Here is a 16,950-nt window from a genome sequence, read left to right as displayed (position 1 = left end):
CCAGCTGTTAATTAATCTTAATGAAACTTCCTTGGACAAAATGAAGTGCTTCCCTCTAGCTTCTTTTAAGATTCTCTCTTTCTCTTTGGCTGTTGACAGTATGATTATAATGTATCCAAGTATTAATTTCTTTTGAGTTTATCCTACTTGAAGTATGCTGAGCTTATCAATGTGTGGATTAATGTTTTTTCTATTAAATCTCATAAGTTTTTGGCCATTATTTCTTCATACATTTTTCTGCCTCTTTCCTCTCTCAGGACTGACTCCCTTATGTTTATATTGGTATACTTAATGATGTCACACAGATATCTGTGGCTCTGTTCATTTTTTTTTTATTGGTTGTTCAAAACATTACAAAGCTCATGACATATCATCATCCATACATTTGATTCAAGTGGGTTATGAACTCCCATTTTCTGTTCATTTTTATTCAATCTCTTTTCTCTGTTCTTCAGAATATACAATCTCAGCTGACCTATCTTCAAATTCACAGGTTTTTTTCTCCTGCCTGTTCAAATCTATTGTTGATCTCCTTTTGTGAGTTTTTAATCTCCATTACAATTTTTCTCAATTTCAAAATTCCTTTTTGGTAACTTTTTATAATTTCTATCTCATTAATATTCTCTACTTGGTGAGACATTATTCTCAAGATTTTCTGTAGCTCTTTTTACATGGTTCTCTTTAGTGTTCTAACATATTTAAAGCACTTACTTAAAATCCTTGCTTAGTTAGTCCAATGTCTGAGCTTCCCCAAGTACATTTAAATTTATTGCTTTTTCTCCTATGGCCACATTTTTGGGCCACATTTTTGTTTTCTTGTATGTCTTAAAGATTTTTTTGTTGTTGAAAACTAGTCATTTAGTTTGTTATAATGGGGTAACTTTGGAAATAAGACTCTCTCTTCTCCCCCCACATTTTATTTAATCAGCTTGCCATAGTTTTTATTCATTGCCTTTTTTAAACTAATTTTGTAAAGCTTGTGTTCTCTATCAGGTGTAATCTCTATAGCCTCTGTTCCATTTGCTTAGTGGTCAGCTAATGATTGGGTAAATATTTCCTTAATCATCTGGAACCAAAATGTCTCCCAGTCTTTGTGCAAGAGCTTCTGTTATACTGGGACAACATACCTCCAAAACTAATTGAGCAGTTTGCAGCTCTGACTTAGTTTTCATTTCCTAATTCTGCAGAGCCTCGAGGTTAGCCATGAATAACTACTTACAGCCAATTCAGGTCTTTTTGGAACATGTACACAATTATATGCATGCACATGGCCTCTCAGAATTCTAATAATATGTCAGAGAGCTTTACAAAGCTCTTATTCACTAAAATACCTCATCCCCTAGACTTTTTCCAAAGCTCAGACATTGGAGTAACTAACCAAAGTTTTTCAGTTAATTATTTGCTCCAACTGTTACTTATTATATCCAACAACAGCAATTAAAACATTTGCCTATAAATGCTTTTGACAAATTCTCCAGGGTAGCTAGCTGCTTTAGTAATGGGTGAGTTCTGAGCTAGATAAAATAAAAGTGAGACCTTTGAGTGGCTCCTCTTCCACAAAATAAATCAGGACAGATGAGTATAATCTTGGAAAATAGGCACATTTATTCCATCACCTACAGCAGAAATACATGATTTCATTTTCAAGGCTACTACTGATCTAGGAAATGTGGAATGTAACCAGAATAAGGTTTTTATTATTTGTTCTTTTTAGATATACATGACAGTAGAGTGTATTTGACATATTATACATACATGAAGTATAACTTATTCTAATTAGGATCTCATTCTTGTGGTTGTATATGATGTGGAGTTTCACTGGTGCTATATGTGCTCTTACAGAAGGAAGAACTTTTGGAATTCTTACTCTGACATTTTTCTACCCATACGTTTTTGTAATTACTTTTATAATTTGGGTTCATTATGTTTCTCCACACTTGATCTTAGCCAAAAGGCCGAGAAGCGATAATGTTTCTCAAGTTTAGAATTTTGGAATTTTCTTTAAATTTATAAAACCATGACAACTATTACTTTTGTAAGACTTAACAATAATTTACATAAATAACCTAGAACAACATCTTGCATATAGCACTCAACAACGGAAATTATCATTAGATCTATATCACACAGTGAGAAAAAGAAAATAATAATAAAATTTTCCCTTTGGGGGATTTAAAATCAGCACACTATAGTAAAGCAACCATATCAATGTTTATAGCAGCTCAATTCACAATAGCTAGACTATGGAACCAACCTAGGTGTCCCTCAATAGATGAATGGATAAAGAAAATGTAGTATATATACTCAATGAAATATTACTCAGCTTTAAAGAAGAGTAAAATTATGGAATTTTCCAGTAAATAGTTGGAGTTGGAGAATATCATGCTAAGCAACATAAGCCAATCCCACAAAACCAAAGGCTGAAGGTTTTCTCTAATATGCGGATGCTAATTCACAATAAGGCAGGGAACATTAGGAAAGAATAGTGTTACCTTAGATTAGGTAGAGGGAAGTGATGGGAGAGGAGGGGAGGGGATGTGGGGATAGGAAAGATAGTAGAATGAAACAGACATTATTACCATATGTATATATGTGACATGACCAATATGATTCTGTATCATGTACACTCAGAAAAATGAGAAATTTTATCCCATCTATGTATGATATATCAAAGTGCATAATGCATTCTACTGTCATGTATAACTAATTAAAACAAATAAACTTTTTTAAAAAATTGCCCTTTGGGGACTCAAAGTGTATTTGATATTTATTTCTTTAAAAAAGTTCTCATACTTTTTGCTAATTCTAATTTGATTTATTTTCATTCTTTTCTTGCCTAAATGTCTATATTTTCCTTCTGGTCCATTACCTGTCCATCTTTCCTTGTTTAATCAAATCAAGAAGTTATCCTGCTCAAGTCTCTACTTAAGACTTCCCTCTGAGAAACTCAACCACAATTTTCTGCAAGAAACATTAGGTGAATGTAGGAAACTATATACATTTGAGCCAAATCTCATAAATACACAAAATTCCTTCCCTACACACATACACACTTCATTCTGTCTGATTTTAAAGTACCCACTTACCAATAACTCACAAACTGCAACCCTTATAAAATCCATGCACAAGTAAATATCAGGTCTTTTTTAAGGCAGAATTCAATATTTACAATTTCTTAAACAAGCAAGGGTTTTCATTCATCATTGAGTGACCAAAGAATGCTTGGATTGTCAAAAATAATTCTTGGTGACTGCAGTACAATCAAGAATATAAGGAGCCAAAGTCCAACAGCATGGGAAGCTGGTAGCCACTGGTAAAGGCACAACACCAGTATCTCATTCTTTCTGTGAAGAAATCTTAACTTTGCTTTATTATTCTTATCTACTGTTTTCTGAGTCTAATATCTAGTCTTCCTTAGTTCTGTAAATTATCTTAAATATTTCCCATAAATCCCTTTTCTACTTATTTTATATAATGTTGGCCTATTATTGTAGTCAGTATCTCTGAAAAGTCCAAGAGTCATCTATTTCTAGCCCTAATATCTGTCACATTAGAGATGATCTTACTAAATCAATTGCAGAAGGCTTAACAGTTAAATTCATGTGTGCTAATAATTCAGAGCCTTAAAATGCTTGAATAATATGACCTCTTTTAAATTCAAAATTGAATCTCATATTGCTACTATTTTTAGAAATTAGAACTCAAGTCAGTTAGACTAGATTTTTTATCTAGTAATTGACACTTTCAAGAAATTAGGAGATTAATTTCTTAATTTTGAAAAGGTAAAAGCTAATAAAAAGCTGTTCTATATTCAACTAACTGGTTTCTATATAAAATTTTAATGAAGCTATTTTGCATAAAATTTGTCAAGAAAATAATTTAAACTGTCTAACTTACGAATATCATCAGCTTCATAGAATTTAATAAAAAATATTCATATTATGTATTTCATGACCTCTTGCTTCTCCCTCAATTTCATTATTTTAAAAACACCAATATTCTTACTTCTTCTAAATTTAAATTTTCCGTCATTGATATATCCCTGGTTCTCCAGATTTCTATTTCCAACTGCTTATTTAACATATCCTGATCTTTCACCCTTTCCCTCAAATATGCTGCTTTCCTAGACCTTCCCATCTCTCAAAGTGTGAATGCCATACTTTTAGATTCCCAAGGAAAAAGAGAAAGAAAAGAAATATGAGTCCTCATTAATTCCTCTATTTTTCTCATATCTGGCACCCAATTCATTAACAAACCCCATTTTTCTTATCTTCAAAATCTAGAATCTAACTACTCTCATTGGAATATTACAGTCAACTTCCAACACTTCTCTTCCATTTTCTTCCTCAGATGTTTTCAGTCAATATTCTCAACATGCAATGCAGAGTTGATCAGTTTAAGCATAAGTCAGATTACATCATTCTTCTGAAAATCTTTATTCACAGTAAAAGTCAAATTTTTTCTAATGGCCAAGAATTCTCTACATAATCTGTCCTCTTACAACAACCAAGCTCATTTCCTACTACTATTTCAATCAATAGTGATTGAGCCCATTACACTGGTCTCCTCTGTTATTTCTGGAATAATTTAGGCATGCTCCTCCAAACTCAAGACTTTTGTACTCACTCCTTCCTCTGAAATTATCCATATGACTAACACCAGTTCCCTCAAATATACTCTAACATTTTCTTTGGCAAAACTTTAATAACTAACTCTATTTAAAACAACAACCCTTCTTCCCCTCCATGGTACTACATTTTCCCCTCTTTCCTCTCCTTCTCTTATTTTGATATTGCTAATATACCACCACTTAACTATAAGTTCCATGATAACAGAAATATCTGTCTTTTTCACTGACATATAGAAATAGATACAGACATATATATATATATATGAATATTATCATATATATATATATATATATACACACACACACACACGTGTGTGTGTGTGTGTATCCAGCACCTAGAATAACATTTGACACATCATAGGTGCACCATAAATATTTATTCAATTAACAAATAAATTAATGAAAAATGTATCATGATGAAAAACTGCATCAATAAGAATACATTTTTAAATAGCAGTCTTATATTTCTCAAAAGAGCTGAGATTCAGTCAACTAATCTAAGGGGAAAGACTAAGTACATAAAAGAAGAAAGATATATCTAAGAAGACTTCTACATTAAATACCTGGAACTGAATTATGTATTAACAGAGATTCATATTTTTACTGTCGAATTTTGGTAGTGTTGCAAACATCATAATTTTTTTCCTATTATCAACAGTAACCTCAGAAAGGAGAAAGACATGTAAACAAGAAAAAAATTTCATGCTTTAATAGGTCTACCAATTTTAAATGCTGTTGTTTAGATTGTTGCATACAAGCAAATTCCAAGAGACTGCCTAGCAATAAAGTAGCATAATTAACCTAAGGTTCTTTTCTTACCCTATAACATGCAATTTCTAATACCCTTAACTCTTGGCAGAAAGACCCTTTAAAAATGCATAATTCCCACACACAAGGATCTCTTAAAAATAAATATCTTTTTCAACACTGTACTTTTCATCTAAGAATCTCATAATTTTTATTTTAAAGAAAAAAGCAAAAACAAAGAAAATGTTAATGCATTTATCTTGTCAAAATGTAAAACTCAACAACCAGGAGTAAATTAACTGTTTCCTCATTCACCAAGTCACATCATTTCTATTAAATTCTATGAACTCTCCTAAGTGTTAGGATTAAAAGAGTGAACAAGACAGCCAAGCCCCTGCCCTCAAGAAGATTACATTACAGTTGGGAGATAATGTACCACAAATAAATGTACATGTTGATATGTACAATAAAGAAAAATTAACTAAAGAGAAAAAATAGTGACAGGAAAAAAGGTGACTATTTAAGACAGGATGATCAGAAAAGGCCTGAGGAGATAGCAGTTGAGTAGAAACTTAAACTAGTGAGAAAGTAAAATAGCATAGGAAACAGTAAGAACAGAATAATCCCAAGTAACAAATCTAATGTTACACCTCCAGGCCCTAGAAAAGGAAGAACAAAACTAATTCCAAAATCAGTAGAAGACAGGAAATAATAAAGATCAGAATTAAAATTAACGAAATCAAGAATAAAAAACAACACAAAGAATCAATACAACATAAGTCAGTTCTTTGAAAATATAAACAAGATTGGTAAATCTTTAACCAAAATAGCCAAAAGAAAGAAAGACCTAAATTAACAAAATTAGAGGTGAAAAAGGACATATCATCACAAAAACTTTTGAAATCCAGAGCATTATTAAAAGCTATTTTGAAAATTTATACTCCAATAAACTGGAAAATCTGAAAGGTATTTAAAATTTTCTATACACATATGACCTACCCAAATTGATCCATGAGGATGTTGAGAGCCACAGCCGAAGGGGCCCCAGCAAACTTCCAGCTGCCAGCAAACTTCCAGCTGCCGGCTGATGATTGGCTCACAGCGGCCCCAGCAACATCTACCTGATTGGCTCCTCGGACCCAGCAACATCTAGCTGATTGGCTCCTCTGCGGTGATGCTCATTGGGCTGTTTCCCTGCCCTTTCAGACCACAGAGCTGCTCATTGGGGGACTTTTTTGGCTCCGCGCACGTGACCCAGCCAATCGGCCTCAAGAGCAGGAGGATTGTGGAAGGTGGAGAGAAGCTTGTGTGGGAGAGAGAGGCTTGTGGAAAGCCGGTGGTGGCAGTTGAGGCTCTGAGGGTTTTTCCTGAGAGGCTGTTTTTTTGGCGTGTGTGGTTCTAAAAATAAAGTTAGTTTCTTTTGACAAGTGGCTCCTGATTGTGCCCAGCCAGACTGCGGCATTTGGTGGCTCGCACGGGGAACGACTGAGGGTAAGTGAACTGCTCGCCCCTGAGGGCAGGGCGAGAGGATGGGTAGCCATTTTAAGATTCTTCTTTTGTTATTTTGTTTCACTTTTGTTTCAAGTTGCCTGTCCCTGGAGATGTGTAAGATGGAAGAAAAACCACTCACATCTGAGGAACAGATAGGGAGAAAGGACGGATGGACATTTCAGGAGGCTATTATAGTGATTTTGTGTTGTTCCAATTTTGTTTCACTCAGTTTCAGTTTTGTTAGGCGTTATCTTGTTGGGTTGTATTATAGTAGAAATACGGGATCAGAAATTAGTAAAAAACAAACTGAAAGAGTGTTAAGTAAATTGTTAGAGGAAGGAGGCATCTCAGTAAAATCAAGAACAATCAGGGCATACGTTGATACAATACAAAAATGTAGCCCATGGCTTTTTAAGGAGGAGTTGTTAAATATATCACAATGGAACCATCATGGTGAAGATTTAAAAAGAATAGAAAAGAAAAGCCCAGGGACTCTGCCAGTTGGCACATTGCCATTGTGGACGTTCATATCTTGTTTGCTTAGTCCAAAGCCTTCAGTTCAGACAATGGTAGAGGGAGAAGAAGACATAATGATTCAAGTAAAAGAGAAGGTCTCTCAAGTTAGTCAGACAGAGGAAAAGATTCAAGTAAAAGAGAAGGCCTCTCAAGCTAGTCAGACAGAGAAAGAAAGTGTAAAACAGAAAAAGCCATCAGGGGGAAAGTTACAACAGGAGACTGCTACTAACACCTTTCTATCGCCAGAGGACATAAGTGTCCAACTAACAAGGCCACCTCCATATGCTGGGAGGTCCCCAACCCCCGCAGTTGATAGTTGGGATCCTGAGACAAGATCTCAAATATTAACATGCCCTGTATTTGAGGCAGGAGGGCAGCGATTTTACCAAGTTTTAAATTTCAAAACAGTGAAGCAGCTAAAAGAGGCTGTAACAACATATGGTCCTCAAGCACCCTTCACTGTAAGCATGGTCGAATCCATTAACAACTTGAACATGACGCCAGCAGATTGGGCTAATATGTGTAAAGCTGTGCTAAATGGAGGACAATACCTGTTATGGAAGGTTGCCAATGAGGAATTTTGCAAGGAGATGGCTAGGCGAAATGCAGCAGCTGGTTATCCTCAGAGAAATCTAGATATGTTGTTAGGAAAGGGACCTTATGAGGATCAGCAGCAACAAATTGCATATGATCCTGGTGTATATGCACAAATTGCTGTAGATGCAATTAAGGCATGGAAGACTTTACAAGGACATGGAGGTTTACAAGGTCAATTATCTAAGGGAATACAAGGAGCTAATGAACCTTATGCTGAATTTGTAGATAGGCTTATTCAAACAGCTACCAGAGTTTTTGGGAATACAGAACAAGCAATGCCATTACTAAAACACCTGGCTTATGAGCAAGCGAATCGTTGGTGCAGAGATATCATTAGACCATGGAAACATGAAGATTTAAACACATATATTAAATTATGTAGAGACATTAATGAACAAGAGCAAGTCGTGGCAGCTGCAGTAAAACAGGCTTTAGATGCCAGAGACATTAATGAACAAGGGCAAATTGTGGCAGCTGCAGTAAAACAGTCTTTAGATGCCAGGCCAAGAACATGCTACAATTGTGAACAAACAGGACATTTTAAAAGGAATTGCCCCATTGGAGGAGGGTTTAACAAAACTAGGTATCAAAGGAGTAGAATACCAGGTATTTGCCCACGATGCCGTAGAGGGAGACATTGGGCTAATGAATGCCGTTCTCAAACCACCATAGAGGGTACTCCATTATCAAAAAACGAACAAGGACCAGGTGTTTATCCACGATATCGTGGAGAAAGGCATCGGGCTCCATTGCCAAAAAATGGACAGGGGCGCCCAATGCTCCGGGGCCCAAAACCACAAATATACGGAGCACTGGAGGAACCCAGCAACCCCATCAGGGTAGTGCCCAGGACACATTGTCCATCAGATCCCTCATCAGACAAACCAGAGGGAGCGCAGGGTTGGACATCTGCGCCTCCGCCAGAGCAGTACTAACTCCAGAGATGGGAGTTCAAATCATTCCCACAGGGGTGAAAGGACCTCTTCCCAAAGGAACAGTAGGCTTATTATTGGGACGCAGCTCTTCTACTCTAAAAGGACTTATGATAAGTCCTGGGGTAATTGATCCCGATTATGAAGGTGAAATAAAAATTATAGCCAGTTCTCCAAAGGGTATATCAGTAATTTCACCAGGAGATAGAATAGCACAGTTACTAATAATACCCAGCCTACATGATAAATTTTCCAGTCGTACTGTAGAAAGAGGTTCCAAGGGATTAGGCTCCACAGGTGTAGATTGGGCTATGCTTTCTTTAAATTTAGATTCTCGCCCCATGCTAAAACTAAATATTCAAGGACATGAATTTAATGGGCTACTGGATACAGGTGCAGACCTTAGCATCATCTCTCGTCAAGAATGGCCAAAACATTGGCCATTACAACAAGCCACTCAAATGCTTCGAGGCCTAGGAGTGGCGACTAATCCCCATAGAAGTGCAATGGTATTAGATTGGAAGGATCCTGAAGGATGTGAAGGAACTATACAGCCATATGTATTGGATCATCTTCCCGTAAATTTATGGGGACGAGATGTCCTAGATCAATTAGGTTTGACATTAACAAATAACATCAACCAAAATGCACCCACTATTATGACTAGACAAGGTTTTAGGAAAGGAAAAAGATTAGAAAAACAAGAACAAGGTATAGCAGCACCAATACAAATAGATCAAGGAACAGAAAGACATGGGTTGGATTTTCAGAAAGGGCCACTGAGACAATAAAAATTACTTGGAAATCAGAAAGACCAGTATGGGTTCCTCAGTGGCCCCTGACTAAAGAAAAGATACAAGCAGCCCATGACCTGGTCAAACAACAATTAGCAGAAGGACATATACAACCTTCTGTATCTCCCCATAATACTCCCATTTTTGTCATCAAAAAGAAATCTGGTAAATGGAGATTATTGCAAGATTTAAGAGCCATTAATAATGAGATGGTTATTATGGGACCTGCTCAATCAGGGATTCCTCAGTTGTCTGCTTTGCCAAAAACCTGGTATGTTTTAGTTATAGATATTAAAGATTGTTTTTTTTCAATTCCAATTCATCCTGAGGATAGTCCACGTTTTGCATTTACTATCCCTGCACTGAATCATGAAGGTCCTGATCAGAGATATGAATGGAAAGTACTCCCTCAAGGGATGGCTAACAGCCCAACTATGTGTCAAATTTATGTTAACAAAGTAATCCAGCCACTTAGAAATCAAAATCCTGAACTACAAATATTTCACTATATGGATGATGTATTATTAGCACACAAAGATAAAAACACATTGCTAGAATGTTATGCCACACTTACAAACTTATTAAAAAATTATAATCTAGAGATAGCAATAGATAAAGTACAATTAAATTTTCCAATTAATTATTTAGGAGTTCTATTATCCTCAACCATGGTCCGTCCACCAAAAATTCAAATACGAGTAGATCAACTCAAATCACTTAATGACTTTCAAAAGTTATTAGGAGACATAAATTGGATAAGGCCTTATTTAGGTATACCAACAGGAGAGTTGGGACCTTTATTTGATATCCTAAAAGGTCCATCAGATCCAAATTCACCCCGAATGTTAACGCCTGAAGCAAGAAAGGCATTAAAAATCATTGAAACATATATGGAAAATATGCATTTGGATAGAATTGATATAAGTTTGCCTTTATTATTTATTGTACTACCAACAAAAAATATTCCTACAGGAGTATTTTGGCAAGAAGGTCCATTATTATGGATACATTTATCTTATTCTCCTAACACTATTCTTACTAGGTATCCTGAGGCTGTAGGACAATTAATACTCAAAGGAATAAAAGCAGCAAAGGGAGTGTTTGGAATTTCTCCCAATAAAATTATTACTCCATATACTATGAATCAAATTGATGAGTTAGCTAATGAGTTAAATACTTGGGCAATAATCATGTGCAAATCTAATGTTTCATTTGATAACCACTTGCCATCTAATCCTTTATTGTCTTTTTGGTCATTGCATCCTGTAATTTTTCCAAAAATGACAAGAAAAACACCTATCATGAATGCTCCAAATATATTCACTGATGGGTCAAATAATGGTACAGCAGCAGTAGTTACCCCTGATCAAACTTTTACATTTTTAGTACCCAAACAATCAGCTCAAAAGGTAGAGCTTAATGCAGTTTTACAAGCTTTTGTGATGTTTAAAGATTCTGTATTTAATTTATTTTCTGATAGTCAGTATGTAGTTAATGCTATAGTATCTCTTGAAGATGCTGGTAGGATTTCCCCTTCTTCGACTGTTTTCTCTTTGCTTTCCACTATACAAAGTCTAATCTGGGACAGAAAAGATCCATTCTTTATAGGACATATCAGGGCACATACAGGATTGCCTGGAGCCCTTAGTTTGGGCAATGATTTAGCAGATAAAACTACACATGACATACATATTTTTTCTACACTAGAAGAAGCTATAAATTTTCATAAAAAGTTCCATGTCAATGCTAATACTTTACAAAAGCGTTTTAAAATAACTAAGGAACAAGCTAGACAAATAATAAAACAATGTCAAAATTGTGTGACCTTTTTACCACAAGTTAATCTTGGAGTCAATCCTAGAGGATTGATACCTAACCATATTTGGCAGATGGACGTCACACACTTGCCAGAATTTGGAAAATTAAAATATTTGCATGTTACAGTTGATACTTCTTCTGGATTTTTGATGGGCTCCCTTCATGCCGGAGAAAAAACTAAAGATGTTATAGCTCATTGCTTACAAAATTTTGCCACTGTGGGTGTTCCAAAACAGTTAAAAACAGATAATGCCCCTGGTTATACTTCTACCTCTTTTAAACAATTTTGCTCAACATTTGGCATTACTCATATAACAGGAATCCCATACAATCCACAGGGACAAGGCATAGTTGAAAGAGCTCATCAAACTATTAAAATGTACTTATTAAAGCAAAAAGAAGGAATTGGGAAGGGGTATATATTCCCCAAAGATAAACTTAAAATAACCCTTTTTACTCTAAACTTTTTAAATTTGGATTCATCAGGACTTAGTGCTGCGGAAAGGCATATGTGTCCAAAAAATGTGCATAAGCCCAAGGTACTTTGGAAGGATATTCTAACAGGACAATGGAAAGGTCCTGACCCAGTAATTGTCTGGAGTCGGGGGTCTGTTTGTGTGTTTCCACAGGGAGAACAGCAGCCGATTTGGATTCCAGAGAGATTAACCAAGGTCCTGACCCAGTGATTGTCTGGAGTCGGGGGTCTGTTTATGTGTTTCCACAGGGAGAACAGCAGCCGATTTGGATTCCAGAAAGATTAACTAAAGCGATTTCTACAGACCAAAAAGAGGATGATTTGGCTCAAATCCATAACAACTGATATCCAAAACTCCAGTTTGGCTATTCTTACATCTGCAACAGAACCAGGATGCTTTTTTCAATATCTATTTTATTATTGCCCTTTGCCATATCATGAAGTTCTATTTTGTTTTTTGAGCTCATACAGACCTAGGTTAATGTTTTGCTGATCAGTTCTATTTTTTGACTATAGAGTTTTTAAACATTGCAATGGAGATTTCACCTGTAAAAAGTTATAAGGCCTTTACTATAATGTTATGTGTTGTATGTATTATATTATGTGTGCACACTTGTGTTTTGTGTTATATGTTTGAATGTACGTATGTCCATATATCATATATGATGAGCGCTCATGATAAAATGGATCCAAATTTTTTTTTCACATGATTTATATGGTTTAATTTAAATTGGGTAAACAACTGTTGAGGATTGTTTTAATATGTAAACAAAAAAGAAGGTTAACAGATCTGTTTGTTTACTTTCACCTTTCCTTTTCATTATATTTAATAATTCTCTTAAAGACAATGTAAATTGTTAAGAAAATTGTTTTCTTTTAGTGCCTTCTGGAATGTTACATAATTTTTTCTTTAGCCATTATTGCCAGAATTCCTATCTTCATCCCAGTGCTGGTGAAGTCAAAGATAAAACCAATCTACAGCTTCTACAATAGCCATCACTGAACTGCTTGCAGAACTTGCCTGAACACATTGTGAGCTCACCTGTATGCATTGTGAACTATCTGTTGGTGCAGCAACTTGTGGTAGTGTTGGGGTATTTTTGCTGATGATGTCATTGGTGGTACAATTTTTCCAAAAGGAGCCGTCAATTGGCTTGGTGTATCTTCCTCCCTTCTGCTTGTCATGATCGTCCAGCTAAAATTTGGGGGCCAACAGAGGTGAGGCAAAGAACCTCACCCCCCCGCTGGTACAAAGACCTCTCCACAGGTGTGGCTGTATACTGGACCGGTAGTCAGTGACGGGTAAGATCCAATTGCAATGGTACCAACCTAAGGACCATATGTACTATTGGACAACCTAAGGCAGGCACGGTCCCTAAGCCACATGCTTGTTGTTTAAACAGAGAGGGGGAGATGTTGAGAGCCACAGCCGAAGGGGCCCCAGCAAACTTCCAGCTGCCAGCAAACTTCCAGCTGCCGGCTGATGATTGGCCCACAGCGGCCCCAGCAACATCTACCTGATTGGCTCCTCGGCCCCAGCAACATCTAGCTGATTGGCTCCTCTGCGGTGATGCTCATTGGGCTGTTTCCCTGCCCTTTCAGACCATGGAGCTGCTCATTGGGGGACTTTTTTGGCTCCACCCACATGACCCAGCCAATCGGCCTCAAGAGCAGGAGGATTGTGGGAGGTGGAGAGAAGCTTGTGTGGGAGAGAGAGGCTTGTGGAAAGCCGGTGGTGGCAGTTGAGGCTCTGAGGGTTTTTCCTGAGAGGCTTGAGGATATAAAAACTTCAACAGACCAATATCAAGCAGTAGAATCAAATCAATAATTAAAAGCCTTCCAACAAAGAAAAAGCGCAGAACCAGATTGATTTTAAGCTGAGTTCTACCTGACCATTAAAGAAGAACTAATGCCAATCCTCCTCAAATCATTCCATGAATAGGAAGGGAACACTCCCAAATTCATTCTATGAAGAAAGAAAGAAAGAAAGAAAGAAAGAAAGAAAGAAAGAAAGAAAGAAAGAAAGAAAGAAAGAAAGAAAGAAAAGAAGGAAGAAAGGAAGGAAAACTACATATCAAGATCCCTTCTGAACTAGATGCAAAAATCCTTAATAAAATATATGCAAACTACTTTCAAAAACACAGCAAGAAGATAATATATTATGATCCAGTGGGTTTCACCCTAGGAATGCAAAGTTGATTCAACATATGCAAATCAATATATATATAATTCACCACATAATTAGAGTTAAGGACAAAAATCACATGATCATCTAAATAGATGCAAAAAAAAAAGAATCCTTCAACAAAAATCTAGCACCAATTCAAGTTAAAAATGCAGGAGAAACTAGGGATAGAAGAAATTTACCTGAACATTATAAAGACTATATATGACAAACCCAATGTCAATGTCATACTGAATGGAGAAAAAATAAATACATTTTCTCTAAAGTCAGGAAAAAGATGAGGATATACACTCTATTCAACAAAGTTCTTGAAACTCTATCCAGAGGAATAAGGCAAGAAAACAAAATTAAAGGCCAGTGTAACTCCACATCATGTACAACAACAAGAATGGGATCCTAATTGGAATGGGTAGTACTCCATGTGTGTATAATATGTCAAAATACATTCTACTGTTATGTATATATAAAAACAACAAATAAAAAATAAAACTAAAGGAATACAAATAGGAAAATTAAAAGTCAAAACATCTCTGATGACATGATCTTCTATCTAGAAGACAAAAAAAAAAAAAAAAACCACTCACCAGAAGGCTTCTAGAGATGGTGGAATGAGTCAGACATCATTATCATAGGTATGTGTATGATTGTACAAGCAGTGTGACTCTACTTCATTACAACCAGAGAAGTGAAAAATTGTGTTCAATTTGTGTACTATGAATTGAAGTTCATTCTGCTGTCATGTATAACTAATTAGAATAAATTTTTTAAAAATCAAAAAAGACTTCTAGAGTTGATAAATAAATTCAGCAAAGTAACAGAATAAAAGATCAATATTCATAAATATATAGCTTTCCTGTACTCCAATAGTGAATCTGCTAAGAAATTAGGAAAACTATCCCATTCACAATAAAAAATAAACAAAATACTTGGGAAATTAAAGAAGACCTTAGAAAATGGAAAGACCTCCCATATTCTTAGGTAGGCAGAATTAATATTGTCAAAATGGCCACACTACCAACAGTGTTCTATAGATCCAATGCAATCCCCTCAAAATACCAAAGACATTTTTCACAGAAAAACCAGTCCTAAAAATTCATTTGGAAGAATAAAAGACCCAGAAGAGCTCAAGAAATACTGTTTCTATAAATTTTTTAATTCTTTGAACTTCTATTCATGATTAAGTTAGTTTGTAAGAAACTTTTTGGTATTTGGTAGCTGTGTATCTATGTGATAACTTCACTTATAAATATGCAGTCCTGCAAAGAGAATTTCAACCTTAGGGTTTCATGGGGTTTATTATTTTGTCAGCAAACTGGAAACAATATAAACCTGAGACTCAGAAACTAGAAATCATGGAAATATATTCTATAAAATTCAATAATCATTATATCTAGGTCATGGTAATGTCTGGAATTCTTAATATAGTCTAAAAAGTTTCATGGCTTCTGAGCATAGAACTGTTTGAGGCAAAGAAAAAATGTTTTCTTAAGCAACTTTTAGAATTGACTCATGTAAACAAACTAAAGCAGAGCAATGTTCTTCATTCTCAACTTTTAATTTTTGATAGGAGAGCCAACAGGATAAAGGGAAAGGTTTTCTTATGAGATAGCTGTGGGATACTTCTTTTTCCATTATTACCTCATCTTATGGTTCTTTTCATCAATACTTAAATACCAAATTTGAAAGGAAAACAAATATGTAAGAACCAGTATTGAAATCTATAAGCTTCAATGATATCAACAATATAGTTTACACTATACCATAGATCTTCAAAGAAAACATACAAGGGAAAGGGAGAGAGAAGGGAAATTGCATGGAAATGGAAGGAGAACCTCATTGTTATACAAAATAACATATAAGAGGAAGTGAGGGGAAGGGAAAAAAAACAAGAGAGAGAAATGAATTACAGTAGATGGGGTAGAGAGAGAAGATGGGAGGGGAGGGGAGGGCAGGGTGGGTAGTAGAGGATAGGAAGGGCAGCAGAATACAACATACACCAGTATGGCAGTATGTAAAAACGTGGATGTGTAACCAATATGATTCTGCAATCTGTACACAGGGTAAAAATGGGAGTTCATAATCCACTTGAATCAAATGTATGAAATACGATATGTTAAGAGCTTTGTAATGTTTTGAACAACTAATAATAATAATAATAATAATAATAAAGAACAATAATCTGGAATGGGAACCTGGAGGCATATCTACATCCCTCCTAGATTCCATCTTCTTAGTTTAGTCAAAATTAAAATAACCTAGCCTGAGGGAACATACATTCTGCAAGACAGCCTACACAAGAAATGAATGTTCCCTTTATCAATTTTGCCGAGAGGGAGAATAGAGATTGGCACAAATAGCTGGATTTTGTGACAAAAAAATTAGAAAATGAGGAAATTTTGTTATTCCAAATGTATTTCTTGCAGAATTAAAGGGTAAGAATGAGATCTATTCTACCATGTTTGCCTGGAAACTAAGAGTTTAGAGATACCACCATAAGAGCTTTGGCCCCACCTGGCCAATGGGTCTCTTCCCCAGACTCTCTGATCTTGGCCTGTAAAGGTTGGGGTAGCCTTTCTAATGACTACAGCTATAGAATGGAAAATCAGGGTTTGTTGGCTGCCATTTTGTCTGCAAGTTTACCAGTGGTTGGAGTTGAATGGAGAAGAGGGATTAGAGATGAATTGTCAAGAGGAGAGGAATTGTGCTCCCCTTCTCCCAAATTCATATGTTGAAGTTCTAGTCCCCAGGACCTCAGAGCCTGAGTA

General features: G+C 35.8%; 1 protein-coding gene and 1 pseudogene across 7 annotated transcripts in view; both read right to left on the bottom strand.

The window, feature by feature from the left end:
- Window positions 1–16,950, bottom strand: part of Dlg2 (discs large MAGUK scaffold protein 2) — a 2,050,987-nt gene that overhangs the window by 1,973,493 nt on the left and 60,544 nt on the right. The window lies entirely within an intron of this gene.
- LOC124089400 (U2 spliceosomal RNA) lies at window positions 1,830–1,967 on the bottom strand (annotated as a pseudogene).

Source organism: Marmota monax, unplaced genomic scaffold (genome assembly GCF_021218885.2).
Source record: "Marmota monax isolate L192 unplaced genomic scaffold, Marmota_monax_Labrador192_F-V1.1 WCK01_AAM20220418_F8-fsc00096, whole genome shotgun sequence".
In the NCBI taxonomy this organism is placed as follows: Eukaryota; Metazoa; Chordata; class Mammalia; order Rodentia; family Sciuridae; genus Marmota; species Marmota monax.
The sequence above is the reverse complement of the archived record's forward strand: the minus strand, read 5'-3'. Positions and strand labels throughout refer to the sequence as shown.